The sequence below is a fragment of the Megachile rotundata genome, chromosome 14 (genome assembly GCF_050947335.1).
Source record: "Megachile rotundata isolate GNS110a chromosome 14, iyMegRotu1, whole genome shotgun sequence".
Taxonomy (NCBI): Eukaryota; Metazoa; Arthropoda; class Insecta; order Hymenoptera; family Megachilidae; genus Megachile; species Megachile rotundata.
The window spans coordinates 9,416,883-9,433,145 of record NC_134996.1 but is presented as its reverse complement, the minus strand read 5'-3'; the positions used below and the strand labels follow the sequence as shown (position 1 = coordinate 9,433,145).

The 16,263-nt window shown below is 29.4% G+C and overlaps 1 protein-coding gene across 2 annotated transcripts in view; it reads left to right on the top strand.

Annotated features, from left to right (window-relative positions):
* LOC105662919 (uncharacterized) overlaps positions 1–16,263 on the top strand; it is a 49,932-nt gene that overhangs the window by 23,120 nt on the left and 10,549 nt on the right. Inside the window, exon 1 of one of the 2 annotated variants that reach the window (XM_076539899.1) lies at positions 7,793–7,811. The exons of the other annotated variant lie outside the window; for it this stretch is intronic. The gene's annotated coding sequence lies outside the window, so the exon portion shown is untranslated. Of the gene's footprint in view, positions 1–7,792; positions 7,812–16,263 lie in introns of those variants that run through there. 2 annotated transcript variants of the gene reach the window in all.

Genomic DNA, 16,263 nt, shown 5'->3' with positions numbered 1-16,263 from the left:
GTGTATGTATAGCAAATATATGATCACATATGAAGGGGTCAAACTTCATCTATAATGTACTTCAGATAAATTTATTTATACAACGTTTCTATATAAAGAACCTGCCAGCCATTTTAATTACAGTCTGCCAAATTTAATTTAAGTGTAGAAGTTACTGTGTATGTATAGCAAATATATGATCACATATGAAGGGGTCAAACTTCATCTACAATGTACTTCAGATAAATTGATTTATACAACATTTCTATATAAAGAACCTGCCAGCCATTTTAATTACAGTCTGCTAAATTTAATTTAAATGTACAAGTTACTGTGTATGTATAGCAAATATATGATCACATATGAAGTGGTCAAATTTCATCTATGATTTACTTCAGATAAATTTATTTATACAATATTTCTATATGTATAAAGAACCTGTCAGCCATTTTAATTATAGTCTATCAAATTTAATTTAAGTGTACAAGTTACTGTGTATATGTATATGTATAGCAAATATATGATCACATATGAAGAGGTCAAACTTCATCTATAATGTACTTTAGACAAATTTATTTATACAACGTTTCTATAATAAAGCACCTGTCAGCCATTTTAATTACAGTCTACCAAATTTAATTTAAGTGTACAAGTTACTGTGTATGTACAGCAAATGTATGATCACATATGAAGAGATCAAACTTCATCTATAATGTACTTTAGACAAATTTATTTATACAACGTTTCTATAATAAAGCACCTGTCAGCCATTTTGATCACAGTCTGTCAAATTTAATTTAAACGTACATGCTAGTTATAACAAATATATGATAAGCGGTCAAAATTTCATCTGCAAAAGATAAAGTGTGGTAATCTATCAAGTAAAACGCATTTATTTAGAGAACCCGTCCTCCATTTTAATTAGAGTCACTTGAAAATCGTTGAGCAGAAATTCCAATGCAAATATCTGTCTCCGTACTTCGTATCTCGCACATTTCTAACTTCCTTGGGAAAGGTTGCCTCGTGTTTCGCTGGCGTCTTTTCAAAACGGAACGCGAAGCCGGCTAACTAATAGAGTCTCCTGATGCAACCACGCTGAAAAGCGTCGTTTTCTCAAGACCTTACACGCGGATTAGCCGACTGGTTCTAGGCGTTATTTTGCAACAATCACGAGGATCGTCGATGCTTCGAGCGAGATACAGTCGTTTCCATGATTAACAGCGAAATTCCTTACCCTCCTCGAGGAAACAATAATTAACTCAACGGAATCAGGGCAACGATGCTAATCAACGGGTCGCTGTTGACTTTGAGAATGAAAACGCGGTGCTTGCGTCACGAATTTTCTTTGTAGACATTTTTTTAATGTTCTTTGCTGGGTGTGATTAAAACTGGGAGTACAAAATCTGCATTCAACACTGAGATTAGTTGTGGAAGTATGATTGAGAAGTATTTGCGATCTTATTTTAATGTTGAGAGTTATTCTTCACTTTCTCAGGTGTGTGTGTGAGAACGTCGTGTGATTTTAAGGAAAAGGTTTATAGTGGAAAGTAAAAGTAGTGAATTATTTTTGGGAGAAAGATGGAGGGATTTAATTATTTGTAGATGACTTCAATTTTTGGTGAGGTAGAATTTTAATGGAATTGGGCAGAAGGTGGAAGAATCATCTACTTAACCTCAAAAAATTAAATGTGCGCAGTCGAATGTATTTTTAGTGTTGGTAAATTACTATTCTGAAAATTTTTGGAAGAACTTGATGAATTTTTGGAAGTTATTATTTTTTTATTATTCTTCAATTATTCTTCTATTATTTTTCAATTATTCTCCTGTTATTTTTTAATTATTCTGCAATTACTGTTTTGTTACTTTTTAATTATTCTGCAATTACTGTTTTATTATTTTTCCATTATTCTCCTATTACTCTTCTATTATTCTTTAAATATTCTTCTATTATTTTTCAATTATTCTTCAGTTATTTTTCTATTACTCTTCTATTATCCTCTAATTATTCTTCTATTATTTTTCAATTATTCTTCAGTTATTTTTCCATTACCCTTCTATTATTTTTCAATTTGTTCTTCTGTTTTTTAATTATTCTTTCATCATTCTCTGTTTCACTACATTCACCCATCACATAAAAACACTAAAAATTTATTTAAAAATATTCATACTTAAAATTATTATAACATCAAACTAATGGCTGTGAGTCATCTTTCAAGTGCAAAAAATTAATAGTTAATTAATATCAAGTGTAAAAAATTAATAGTATAATTTAATTGCAAGTCTAATTCAATTTAATGTGTGATATAGTTGGAGTGATAGTAAATGAAGGAATTTTCTATGGAAATCAGATACTTTCACTATGACAGTAAATATAAAATCCCACAGTAAAATAATATAAACTAGTGTAGTACCGTTATGGAAAAGTGAAAGCGTAAGCTATGGGAATTACGTGTTGCAGAAAGATGCAAATGTTGCATCCAATATCTGCGTGGACAATTAAAGTGAAATGTGCGTGTCATAAAACTATTTTAATTATATTTATTATTATACAAATTTATGTAGTCTTGAAGTTTCATCTGTTTGATGGTTTTGCTTATTAAATTTCAAGTCTAATATAAAATTAAGTTCTATTGATATTAAACATGTGCGTATTTAACAAATATTAAATTACAAAATTTGTTTTTGTCTATCATATATGTTAATGGATATTTTTTCATTGAATTTTCAGTGCTATTATATATACATTATTTGTATATTTTTCCAATGAATTTACTGTGCAATTATATATACATTATTTGTATATTTTGCCAATAAATTTACAGTGCAATTGTATATACATTATTTGTATATTTTGCCAATAAATTTACAGTGCAAATATATGTACATTATTTGTATATTTTGCCAATAAATTTACTGTGCAATTATATATACATTATTTATATATTTTTCCAATAAATTTACAGTGCAATTATATGTAGATTATTTGTATATTTTTCCAATGAATTTTCAGTGCAATTTTATATACATTATTAACACAATAATACTAGCTCAACAAAATTAAACTAAAATTTATATATCCATTAATTTCATTATAATAATCTAGCAAAAAGAAATAAAATTTCTGCATTAAAATATAATCTCAGAAATAAAGAAATAAGAAAAGGAGAAAAGAAATAAAATTTTTTATTTAAAATGTAATCCCACAAATAAAGAAATAAAAAAAGTAGAATAGAAATAGAATTTCTTATTTAAAATATAATCTCAGAAATATAGAAATAAGAAAAGAAGAAAGGAAATAAAATTTCTGAATCAAAATGTAATCTCAGAAATAAAGAAATAAGCAAAGAAGAAAAGAAATAAAATTTCTAAATTAAAATGTAATCTCAAAAATAAAGAAATAAAAAAAGAAGAAAAGAAATAAAATTTCTGAATCAAAATATAATCTCAGAAATAAAGAAATAAGAAAAGAAGAATAGAAATAAAATTTCTTATTTAAAATATAATCTCAGAAATAAAGAAATAAGAAAAGAAGAAAAGAAATAAAATTTCTGAACCAAAATGTAACCTCAGAAAAAAAGAAATAAAATGTAATCAGCTAAAAATTCATAGAAGGAACTAAATCAGCAATAAATTACCATAATCCACAAAAATATTTAAACGTTGCTATACAAAAGGCACGTAGGTCCTTTGTCACGTGATAATACATTGTTACACGACAGATGAAGAAGTAGGTACAAGATTCTCCGTCATGGGCAAATGACGGGAATAAATCGAAAATGTCAGACCGTAGCAGAATATAAAGCAGTCAGGAAAATAGCCAGAATCTGCATTACAAATGCAATTCACACGATTATCCTTAACAAATCGATTCGTCTGCTCGTTTTGCGTTGGCCAGTTAAGAAACTTCGATTTCACGCTCATTCAACCTTCCGACAAGGAGAATGTTGTGAACTGGAAAAATTGCGAGAGTTTAACCACCGAGTTTCTGCTCTTTAAATACCATGGCTTCATTTCTTAAAGCTACATGAAAGGTAAACAATTCGATCTTTTGAACTTTTGTGATGAAGCTGCCATAAAAGAGTTTTTTCAGTTAGGTAAAATATGGCAATTTATACAATTAATATAATTTGTACGATTAGTTTATTTATACAAAAATGTCGATGATTATTTAGAGATTTGACTATCATGTTGTATAATAAATTTTATGTTTGTAAATTGACAACAAATATGATGGTATCTCATTTTGTGATGAAACAGTATTTAAAGTAAGTTTTATCAATTAGGTAAAATATGGCAATTTCTATCAATTATTAAATTGTCAAGTAAATTTAAATTAGTTAAATATAAGAATTCATAAAATTTATTAAATAATGATATATAAAAGCTTCGACGATTATTTAAAAATTTAACTCTCATTTTCCACAATAAATTTTATAATTGTAAACAAATAAAAAAAAATGTAATAAAATATTATTTTGCATAGTCAAATAATTATTGTATCAGTAAAATAATCGAATGTTCATAATTTCATCAGAAATAATGCGACTAAAATATACTTCAAAGAATATTAATTCACTGAAGTAATTAACTGTTCATTACTAAACGTTTATTTTAATTAATTAACGAATTTATATGAACGATCAAGTCAACGACGGGATTTCATTTAGAACTTCGTATTTACCGATTGAAATTTGTTCAGTTAATTATATTATTCGTTTATTACTTGAATGTTCTCTTAATGTTATATTAAATTATATTTAATTGGAAAATGTTCTCATTGAAATGCATGAATGGTAACAATACACGAGCTTTTGGTACTTCATTCGCTGCAGCTATTGAACAGTCACTTTTTAGTAGGAATATTAATGAAACGTTTATGCAGCCATTTGGAGACAAATTTTAGCTTTGAATTGGTGTAGCATAAGCGCCATTTTGTGAAACTTTTCTGTCATGAAAATTTAGGAGACTTATTGAACGTCTAAATTAAATTAGACATCGCTGTAAATGGCAAGCAGCCATTTTGTGTGAAAAATATCAACGAAACAACTGTACAGCAATTTTCTAGGAACATTAATGTTTAAATTGATGTAGCATAAGTGCCATTTTGTGAAACTTTTCTGTCATGAAAATTTAGGAGACTTATTGAACGTTTAAATTAAATTGTTCATCGCTGTAATTGGCAAGCAGCCATTTCATGTGAAAAATATCAATGAAACGACTATACAGCAATTTTCTATGAACTTTAAGCTTTAAATTGATGTATCACAAGTGCCATATTGTGAAACTTTTCTGTCATGAAAATTTAAGAGACTTGTTGAACGTCTAAATTAAATTATTCATCACTGTAATTGACAAACAGCCATTTTGTGTGAAAAATATCAACGAAACGACTATACAGCAATTTTCTAAGAATATTAAGCTTTAAATTGATGTATCACAAGTGCCATTTGGTGAAACTTTTCTGTCATGAAAATTCATCAGACTTATTGAACGCTGTAATTAAGTCGTTGATTACTGTAATTGGCACGCAGCCATTTTGTGTGCAGAATATCAACGAGACGATTATACTGTAATTTTCTAGGAACATTAAGCTTTAAATTGATGTATCATAAGCCCCATTTTGTGAAACTTTTCTGTCATGAAAATTCATCAAACTTTTTAACAACCAAAATTAATCAATAATTGTTATAATTTACAGTCAACAATTTTAACTTAAGAACATCAATAAAATATTTATGCAATTATTTTCCTTAAACCTCAAGCTTTAAAATGAAATTACAAAAGTGCCATTTGACAACATTTTTATGTTTCGAAATCTTCTTTTTCTTTACAAGAACAAAAACATATAAAGAATCAATTAAATTTGTATCACAATATGTACAAAGAAAATAAAAGTAATTAGAAATGTTCCATATATCTTGAAGTTTATATCTTTTGCTAAAAAAAAGTTTTAGATGAATAGAGATATTGTAGTCTAGACACGCAATCGTGCCATTTATTCGATTTCTTGTTGTATGCCCACGTTTCTACCCCTAATTCGATTTTATAGCACTGCAGTGGTCGCGCACTGCACCCTGAAATCGTGTACCTGAACTAATTATCACCGTTTAATGATACACCAACTTTAACCACGTGTAATCATCCAATCAGATATTGTTCTATATACAAGGAACAAATGAACTGTTGTGTTTACATAGATACAATGTTTACGTTTTAATGGACTATTCTTACAAGGCTGATATTGGTTTTAGTGGCTTCTTATTTTGGGTGGGAGATTGGATACATTTTTAAATTATTAAATTTTCAAATTTTGGAACTTAGTGAGTTCTCAAATTACCGAATTCTCAAGTTATCGAATTCTCAAGTTACGGAATTCTCAAGTTGCTGAATTCTCAAGTTACGGAATTCTCAAGTTGCTGAATTCTCAAGTTACCGAGTTCTCAAGTTACCGAGTTCTCAAGTTACCGAATTCTCAAGTCATTGATTTCTCAAATTACCGAGTTCTCAAGTTACCGAATTCCCACATTTCCGAATTCTCAAATTACCGAATTCCCACATTTCCGAATTCTCAAGTTACCGAATTCCCACATTTCGGAATTCTCAAATTACCAAATTCCCACATTTTGGAATTCTCAAATTACCAAATTCTCAAGTTACCGAATTCCCACATTTCCGAATTCTCAAGTTACCGAATTCCCAGATTTCCGAATTCACAAGTTACCGAATTCCCACATTTCCGAATTCTCAAATCACCGAATTCTCAAATTACCGAATTCCCACATTTCCGAATTCTCAAATCACCGAATTCCCACATTTCCGAATTCTCAAGTTACCGAATTCCCACATTTCGGAATTCTCAAATTATCAAATTCTCAAGTTACCGAATTCCCACGTTTCCGAATTCTCAAGTTACCGAATTCCCACATTTCAGAATTCTCAAGTTACCGAATTCCCACATTTCCGAATTCTCAAATTATCAAATTCTCAAGTTACCGAATTCCCACGTTTCCGAATTCTCAAGTTACCGAATTCCCACATTTCAGAATTCTGAAGTTACCGAATTCCCACATTTCCGAATTCTCAAGTTACCGAATTCCCACATTTCCGAATTCTCTCATTACCGAATTACCAAATTTCCCAAATTTCCAAATCCCCAAACTCCCAGAATCCTCCCAAAAAAAGTCCCCAAATTAAATTCCTAAACGCCCACATCCCCAATCCCTTAAACTCCCCAAACTCCCCAAACTCCCACATCCCCAAACCCCAAAATTCCCAAACCTCCCAAAAACTTAAACTCCCTCCAAAAGCTCCATATACCACAACAAAACGAAATTAACAGTACCAGACTTGTTAACCTAACTCCACAATATTCCTAACCACCACTGAAGGACAATACTCCAATTTAAACGTGATCCAGCAATAAAGTTACAAGTAACAAACGAGTTCACCATTATTGTGGTAAAAGTTTGAGTGAGAGGTGCTCGAGATTTTTTCAAAAGCCGTCGTCCTTCGTTACGGTTAAACGTATAGTGAACTCATTACACGTTCACGTCTGGTTACAGTTACAATTTCTTTCTCTTTTGCATTTCCGACATGTTTTACTAGTACTTAATTTTCTCTCATTACTTACGATCTTGCTCGTTTCTCAATCTGCGAGCAGTATATTAGATCTCTGTTATTGATTTTGTACTGTTATGTCATGAGGACAAAGTTTCTTCAACTTTCTGTCGATTGCCAGATGTTGCAGAGAATTTGTGCGGTGTGGTTGGAAAATTCAATTTGATCTTCTTAATTGTTCCATTTACGGATTTCTTAACACGTTAATTACTGAGGTAAAAGTTTATTCTTGTATCACTTTATTCAGAAACTGCTTTTATTTTTGATTATTTATATTGACTTGAAAATTAAATAATTGTGTTAATGAAATTTTATTTTGGCATCAAGGGTGCATTTACTTATTTATTAAGATTTAAGTGATGAGTTTAAATTGTAAAAATAAAATGTTTAATTGTGATTAATTTACTCATGATTAAACTATTTTAAATTTATTAGTTGTTTTATAAGGAAAGCTCAATTTTACTCAAAATGTATGTGATATTGTTTGACAAATTTTTATTGAAAAATGTAGCTGTAAAATGATGAATTGATTCAATTTATAAGTATGAAGTTTATAGTTGTCTTTATAAATATTCAATTTATAATTCAATTTATAAGTATGAAATTTATAGTTGTCTTCATAAATATTCAATTTATAATTCAATTTATAAATATTAAATTTACAGTTGTCTTTATAAATATTCAATTTATAATTCAATTTATAAATATTAAATTTACAGTTGTCTTTATAAATATTCAATTTATAATTCAATTTATAAGTCTGAAGTTTATAGTTGTCTTTATAAATATTCAATTTATAATTCAATTTATAAGTATGAAATTTATAGTTGTCTTTATAAATATTCAATTTATAATACAATTTATAAGTATGCAATTTATAGTTGTCTTTATAAATATTCAATATATAATTCAATTTATAAGTATGCAATTTATAGTTGTCTTCATAAATATTCAATATATAATTCAATTTATAAGTATGCAATTTATAGTTGTCTTTATAAATATTCAATTTTTAATTCAACTCATGTACATCTATTTTATTACTGAACATATAAGTATCTAACTTATAATTCACTTTATATGTATTTATTTAAAAATTCAACTTATAGCTACAAAGAAAAAAACCATAATACCAAATAACTTCAACCTAAAGAGTTAGTATTTATCCAACTCCCCGTTAAAACGCAGAGAAGTTTAAACTTGCCGAAACAAATTCGAGCGGTGTCCGATCTTTCGCAATTCAAATTGCGCGCGCAATGGTCGAACCGCACAGGAAACCGTTCGAAAATTTAGCCAGAGGCTGCGTAGTGCCTCCAGGGATAGGCTAATGCTTGTAATTAATTCAACTGGAATCTGCGTGAAATTTAAATGCACCTGCACTATTGATTTTTCGATTCACCGGCAATTTTGACCGCTCAGGTGGCAGCACTGCGCGCGGCTCGACTCCGCGCATGCGCACTACTCCTGTACTCGAACTTATTTTACAAATATTTGCTTCTTTTAACGTTTACTTTTTTTACTGCTATTAATTCTTAATGGATCTACGCATTAAATATATGTTTGATAAAAGGGAAACTTTTTATTTTAATAACTTTAATAAATATTGCTTTACGTGTGCTTTTAATGTAGAAAATGTAATTGTGGAAGTAATATGTAATCGTGATTTGTAGAAGTTTTTAATTCTGAGAAATGAAGCTTTATTTTAAATAATATTTTATGCATATATTAAGTAGATAAATTAAATTTGTATTAGTGATATTATAAATTAAATTTGTATAAGTTAGATTATAAATTAAATTTGTATTAGTTATATTATAAAATAAATTTATACTAGTTAAATAATAAATTAAATTTGTATTACTTAAATTATATATAAAACTTGAAATTTAAAAAATAATATCTCTTTTTTTAATTATGTAATTATTGCAAATGAAGGGTGTGTAATATAGTAATTTATTATTGCGTGTGGAAAAGAGGTTTTAGACATTAATTTAGAGTAGTGAAGTCGTAATGATATAAGAGCTTGTTATAACCAATTGAGTCATTAATTTCGTGGAACTTGGCTCGTAGCCATTACTCCATCTGTTTAATCATTCGGCTGCAAGAGACGTATATATACGCTCTCATTCATCCGGGATTATATACGGAGAGCATGGATGGTACATACACATTCGGTAAATTCCTTCACTGTTTCATTACATCGACTGAATCATATGGAATATTGATAACTACTTCAACATTCTCTCCTTAATTTTTAACGTGATATTCTAACTTTTAGAGCTCGGAAGTGTTTCATAATTTATTTGAATTCTTTCATAAGTTATTTGAATTCTTTCATAATTTATTTGAATTGTTTTATAATTTAATTTGAAGGCAAAGGACGACATTTTTAATAATCACATTTTTAAAATAATTTTCAAATAGCAATTTTAAAATGTTCTCAATAATTTTTTATTGTAAATGAATTGTTTTATGAACAGACTATTTTAGATTGCAATTTTGAACTTAAAAAATCATTCAAAATTGTACTTGTAATAATTGTAACAAGAAGAAGGATCGTACAAAAATTTATCAAAAAGTTTCTCGTTACACAAAAACGATAGATCGTAAAAAATTCACAAACACACAAGGGAGCATTTGTAATCTTGAGTTATGGTGGACGTTAAAAATGGATCTTTTGAAATGGGATGGCATTCGGAAGGAAACGTCCGTGGAATGTAACCAGACTGTTCGATATGAAGTGGATCAAAGGAATAGGGGACATTGACGAAATGTGGAGCAGAAGTAACCGTGCTGTCATCGGAAAGTTTGAAAGTAGTGCCATTTCTAGAGAGATGCTACGCGTGATGACTATACATCGAAATAAATGGTCGAACAAATATATCACACATTAATACTCAAACAATTTCAACAATCAATCTAATTGATACAAAATAATATTTATTTCATTCAAACATGTTTAACATTTTAAATTACAAAAAGTTATGAAGAACAATTTAAAAAAAATTATTTTAATCTTGTATTTTTAAGTTTATAAATTGTTTTAGTACAAATTATGTTTGATCTATTTTATGTTTTAATGTATGTTTTAATTTAGAAGTGACTGCACATCGATCCGAACATAAATCTATTAAAATGTTAGAAAATTTACCTAAAAATTTGTCTTACAATTGTATTAATTTTTCAGGTACATAGTTATCTAAGTTTCTACAGACAGTGTGAACACAATATCATAAACAATATCATAGACAATATCATAGATATAAATCATAAACAATATCATAAATAATATTATTGATATAAATCATAATTAATATCATAGAAAATATCACAGATATAAATCATAAACAATATCATAGAAAATATCATAGATATAAATCACAATTAATATCATAGAAAATATCATAGATATAAATCATAAACAATATCATAGAAAATATCATAAACATAAATCATAAACAATATCAAAGACAATATCATAGACATAAATCATAAACAATATCATAGACAATATCATAGACATAAATCATAAATAATATCATAGACAATATCATAAATATAAATCATAAACAATATCATGGACAACATCATAGATATAAATCATAAACAATATCATGGACAACATCATAGATATAAATCATAAACAATATCATGGACAATGTCATAGATATAAATCATAAACAATATCATAGACAATATCACAGATATAAATCATAAACAATATCATAGACAATATCACAGATATAAATCATAAACAATATCATAGACAATATCATAGACATAAATCATAAACAATATCATAGACATAAACCATAAACAATATCATAGACAACATCACAGATAAAATCATAAACAAAATAAACTATCTATATAATGTAACAATATCGTCCATAAAATCAATGAAGCATTTTAATACCCTCATCAGTTACAAATTCTTATTCACCGCAACGTTGCAGAAACTCAAATACCACAAAGTTACATGATAGTTTACGGACAGTTATTAGTAGCCTGTACCCATAATCGATCAAATAAAAATTTCACAAACCATTAGCAATAGTTGATGATTACACAAGGGTCGTTAAAGAAACTGAATAGGTTCGTAAAACTTCTAATTACCGCATCGGCCGAGCCCAATTCATTTTATGCAACAAGCTGATCACCGGCCATTTCTCGATGTTCTTATCGATTGAACGTTACGGAATGAAAAATCGTACAGTCGGCTGGTTTAATGGAATGTCTAAATATAAACGCGTACCCTGGTGTGCTCTCTAAAAATACTATGCCGATTCGGAGCCAGTTCTACATTTCTCACCTGTTCCCTGATGGGGAGCGTGGAGGTATCTTACGTATAGATGTCAACTCGTGCGTTGGCGGCAAAAATACAAGCACACAGTTCTGAGTGAATGCTAAATAAGAATAATAATGACAATGACAACTGCTGAACGCATGTAGCACTATCTCACTCACTCTTGAGATGTTTGTCGACTATCATTTGGAGGTTAGGAAGCTTTAGAATAAGGTGATTCGAAGTTTTGAGAAGATGTACGTTTCGAAATTTGGAGCTTTAGTTTCAGAAATTTTGAATATTCGTAGCTTTGGAATTTGGAAGATCGAAAGTTAAGAAGGTCGAATGATCGAATTTAGAATGATCGAAATGTGCAAAGGTTAGGACTTTCAAAAATTGGAATTCAGGAACTTTGGGACATTGGAAAGTTGAAACTTTGGGTGATTCAAACTTTGGAAAGTGGGGACTTTGGAAGGTTAGAATTTTGCAAGGTTGGGACTTTTGAAGGTTGGAACATAGGGAAGGTTGGGACTTTGGAAAGTTGGAACAGTGGAAGGTTGGAACTTTGAAAGATTGAATCTTCGGATGATTCAAACTTTAGAAGATGAGTACTTTGGAAGGTTGAAACATTGCATGGTTGAGACTTTGGAAGGTTGGAACTTTGCGTGGTTGGATGCTTGAAAGGTTGGAACTATCAGAAGGTGGAACTTTAGAAGGTTAGAACTTTGGAAAGTTGGACCTTTGGAGGGATGGAACTTTGGAAGTTTAAGCATTTGGAATGTTAGAACCTTGGATGGTCGAAAGTTTGCAAGGTTAATACATTGGAATGTTCGAACTTTGGAAGGTTGGAACTTGAGAAAGATGAAATTAGAGAAGTTTGAAAATTTGGTAGGTTAAAATTTGGAAGATTATAATATTAGAAGTTAATAACTTTGAAAGGTTCAATATTTGGATGATTTAAACTTTGGAAGGTTGGATCTTTGTAAGGTGAAAACATTGCAATACTGGGACTTTGGAAGGATAGAACTTAGGAAGATTAAAGCTTTGCTAGGTTTGAACTTTGGAAGGTTGACACTTTGGAAGGTGAAAACTTTGCAAGGTTGGAACTTTGGAAGGTTAGAACTTTGCAAGGTTGGAACTCTGGAAGGATAGAACTTTGGAAGGTTAAAACTTTGCAAGGTTAGAACTCTGGAAGGTTAGAACTTTGGAAGGTTGAATCCTGGGAAAGCTGAAACTTTGGAAGGTGAAAACTTTGCAAGGTTGGAACTTAGGAAGGTTAGAACTTTACAAGGTTTGAACTCTGGAAGGATAGAACTTTGGAAGGTTAAAACTTTGCAAGATTAGAACTCTGGAAGGTTGAAACTTTGGAAGATTGAATCCTGGGAATGCTGAAACTTTGGAAGGTGAAAACTTTGCAAGGTTGGAATTTGGGAAGGTTAGAACTTTGGAAGGTGAAAACTTTGCAAGGTTAGAACTCTGGAAGGTTAGAACTTTGGAAGGTTAAAACCTTGCAAGATTAGAATTCTGGAAGGTTGGAACTTTGGAAGATTGAATCCTGGGAAAGCTGGAACTTTGAAAGGTGAAAACTTTGCTAGATTGGAATTTGGGAAGGTTAGTACTTTGGAAGGTTGGATCCTAGGAAAGTTGAGTTTTTGTCAGGTTAGAACTTTGGAAGGTTAAACCTTCGCAAGGTCGAAACTCTGAAAAATTAGAACTTTGGAAGGTTGGAACTCTGGAAGGTTAAAACTTTACAAAGTTACATCCTTGCAAGGTTAAAACTTTGCAAAGTTACATTCTTGCAAGGCTAAAACTTTGCAAAGTTACATCCTTGCAAGGTTAAAACTTTGAAACCTTAAAATCTTACTCGAAAAGCTTACAACTCGACAAGTATAATAATCGATGCGTGACCGCTTAAACCAATTCCACCACCAAAAATACGTGCGGCGTCCATTTTCCTCCTCCTAATTGTGTCGCCGCTCTTCCACAACACACGTCAACCTCTTCACGCGCCACCTTATGGGTTGACATCGCTACTTACGTGACAATTCGAGGATAGAAAATTAATGAGAGAAAGTAGATTCTTTTTCGATCGCGATAATTTATTCACCGTACTCACGCCCTTGGTTACGCTACACGAGAATTAATGAGCCGTTCATAGAGATGCTATCGGGTTAATTAGGATCGTTTTACTCTGTGATCGCGGGTAAATTACGCGTCGATGTATCGTCGCTTCAAACGAAAATTGGAGACAGGATACACATAGTACAGCATTTTGTTCAAAGTTTATTTTATGTAGAAATTTTGTAGAAAATTTTCTATTGCATTATTTATAATTTTTTAATTATTGTAGCAGTTTATTGGATTATTGTAGCAATGTATTGCATTATTTTTGTGGAGATTTTTGTACTTAGAAATTTTTCTATTTAGAGATTTTTGTACTTAGAAATTTTTCTATTTAAACATTTTTGTACTTAGAAATTTGTCTATTTAAACATTTTTGTACTTAGAAATTTTTCTATTTAAAGATTTTTGTACTTAGAAATTTTTCTATTTAGAGATTTCTGCACTTAGAAATTTTTTTATTTAAAGATTTTTGTACTTAGAAATTTTTCTATTTAGAGATTTTTGTACTTAGAAATTTTTGTACTGAGATACAGATTTTGTTATTTGGGAATTTTCAGCTTTAATTTTGCAGAAGTTAAGATTTTTAATTTTGGAATTTTTAAATTTATAAATTGACAAACTTTAAAAGTTAAAAGTTTAAATAATTCAGAAATGCTAGACTCCCACATTAGCATCAGTTAATCTAATAAAATCTTCTGAAGAAGAAAACTTCTGAAATTTTAACCTAACCTCAAAAAAGAAGAGAAGTACCTTAGACGTTCTTCACAAATAACCTTCGTAATTTATTTTATTTCAATGATTTAAAGATTAGATGAAGATTAGCATGTTCGAGATCAATTGTAAAACTATAACAGAGAAAGGAAACATAGAAAGCGTCGACTATCGTTCACCTCGTTTCCGGTGCTATTTTGTCATTTCTCTGAATCACAGCAGCACGCAGTGAAACTAGAATTAGAAGAAAGACGGAAGAATTTTCTCTTTTTTACGAGCACCGGTAATTTTCGCAAATTTCCAACTCGATATCTTCGACCTTTGAAATTGTTCAAATCCGGAAAGATTTCAATGTGGACGCGATCTGTGACGTAAATATTCGTTCAGCGTATTGGCTAACACAGGAAGTACAAAGTAGAGAAATCGGTGCATAAAATGGAGAACAACCTCTTCCTCTTTTAAATATATCATCTGTTTGTTCGTAAAAGTGGAACGTGTAATATTTTATCTTTGAGGATTTTTAAACAATGCAGAAGTATTATTCTCTTTTTAAATAATTTGTGTAAAAGTAGCTCTTTCTTTGTAGAATTGGGACAAGAAATATTTTGAAATATTTTTGTCTGAAAATTTTTGAACAATGTAGTAATATTCTCTTTTTAATTAATTTGTGTAAAAGTAGCTCTTTCTTTGTAAAATTGGGACAAGAAATATTTTGAAATATTTTTCTTTGACAATTTTTGAACAATGTAGTAATTTTTTCTTTTTAAATAATTTGTACTTGTATTTATTTTTAAAATTAGGGAGCAAAAGTTTAAAAATGTTTTAATGAGAGTCTTTGAGTATTTTACAATTAAGTACCATGAAATATAAATTTAAATAAATTTGAATGATTTTCAATATTTTATTTCTTTAAGAATTTAAAAAAAAAAAGTACCATTCTTCTCATAAATAAATTCTATTATTTATCTATAAAATTAATACAAGAAGTCTTTTAAAATGTTTCTAAAATGTTTAATGTTTTAAAATGTTTTATCTTTAAGTTTTAATATTTCATCTCATGAATATTCTACAATTAAATTTTAAATATGAATATCTATCAGTGATTTACAACATTTCTGAGGATATAAAGAAAATGAACAAGAACCATTAATATCTCGTCTTCTGAATTTTATTTCGCGTAATCTGAAATGTATGATGTGAAATTAATGTGAAGGAATATGCAGAAATGATAGGAATTCAATAATCTGTATTAAAGTATTTTCCAATAGAATTGGAAATCTATATTGTACCTTTGAAAATTGTTATTTTGACAAAAATGCGGGCATTGATAAAGTATTTATCTCAATTCTCGTTGAAGTTCGTATATTACTGTGGAATTGAAACGAGTGATTTTATTAAAAAATTGTCGTCATAGTTTGTGTTTTTTAACTGTTATTATTTTTATACATGATGAACTTTTACTGTTTATTGTATAGTAATTGATATTCTTTGATTAATTAGGAGTTTGATAATTTAATATTGTTTGGTTTGTTTGAATTATTAAAAAC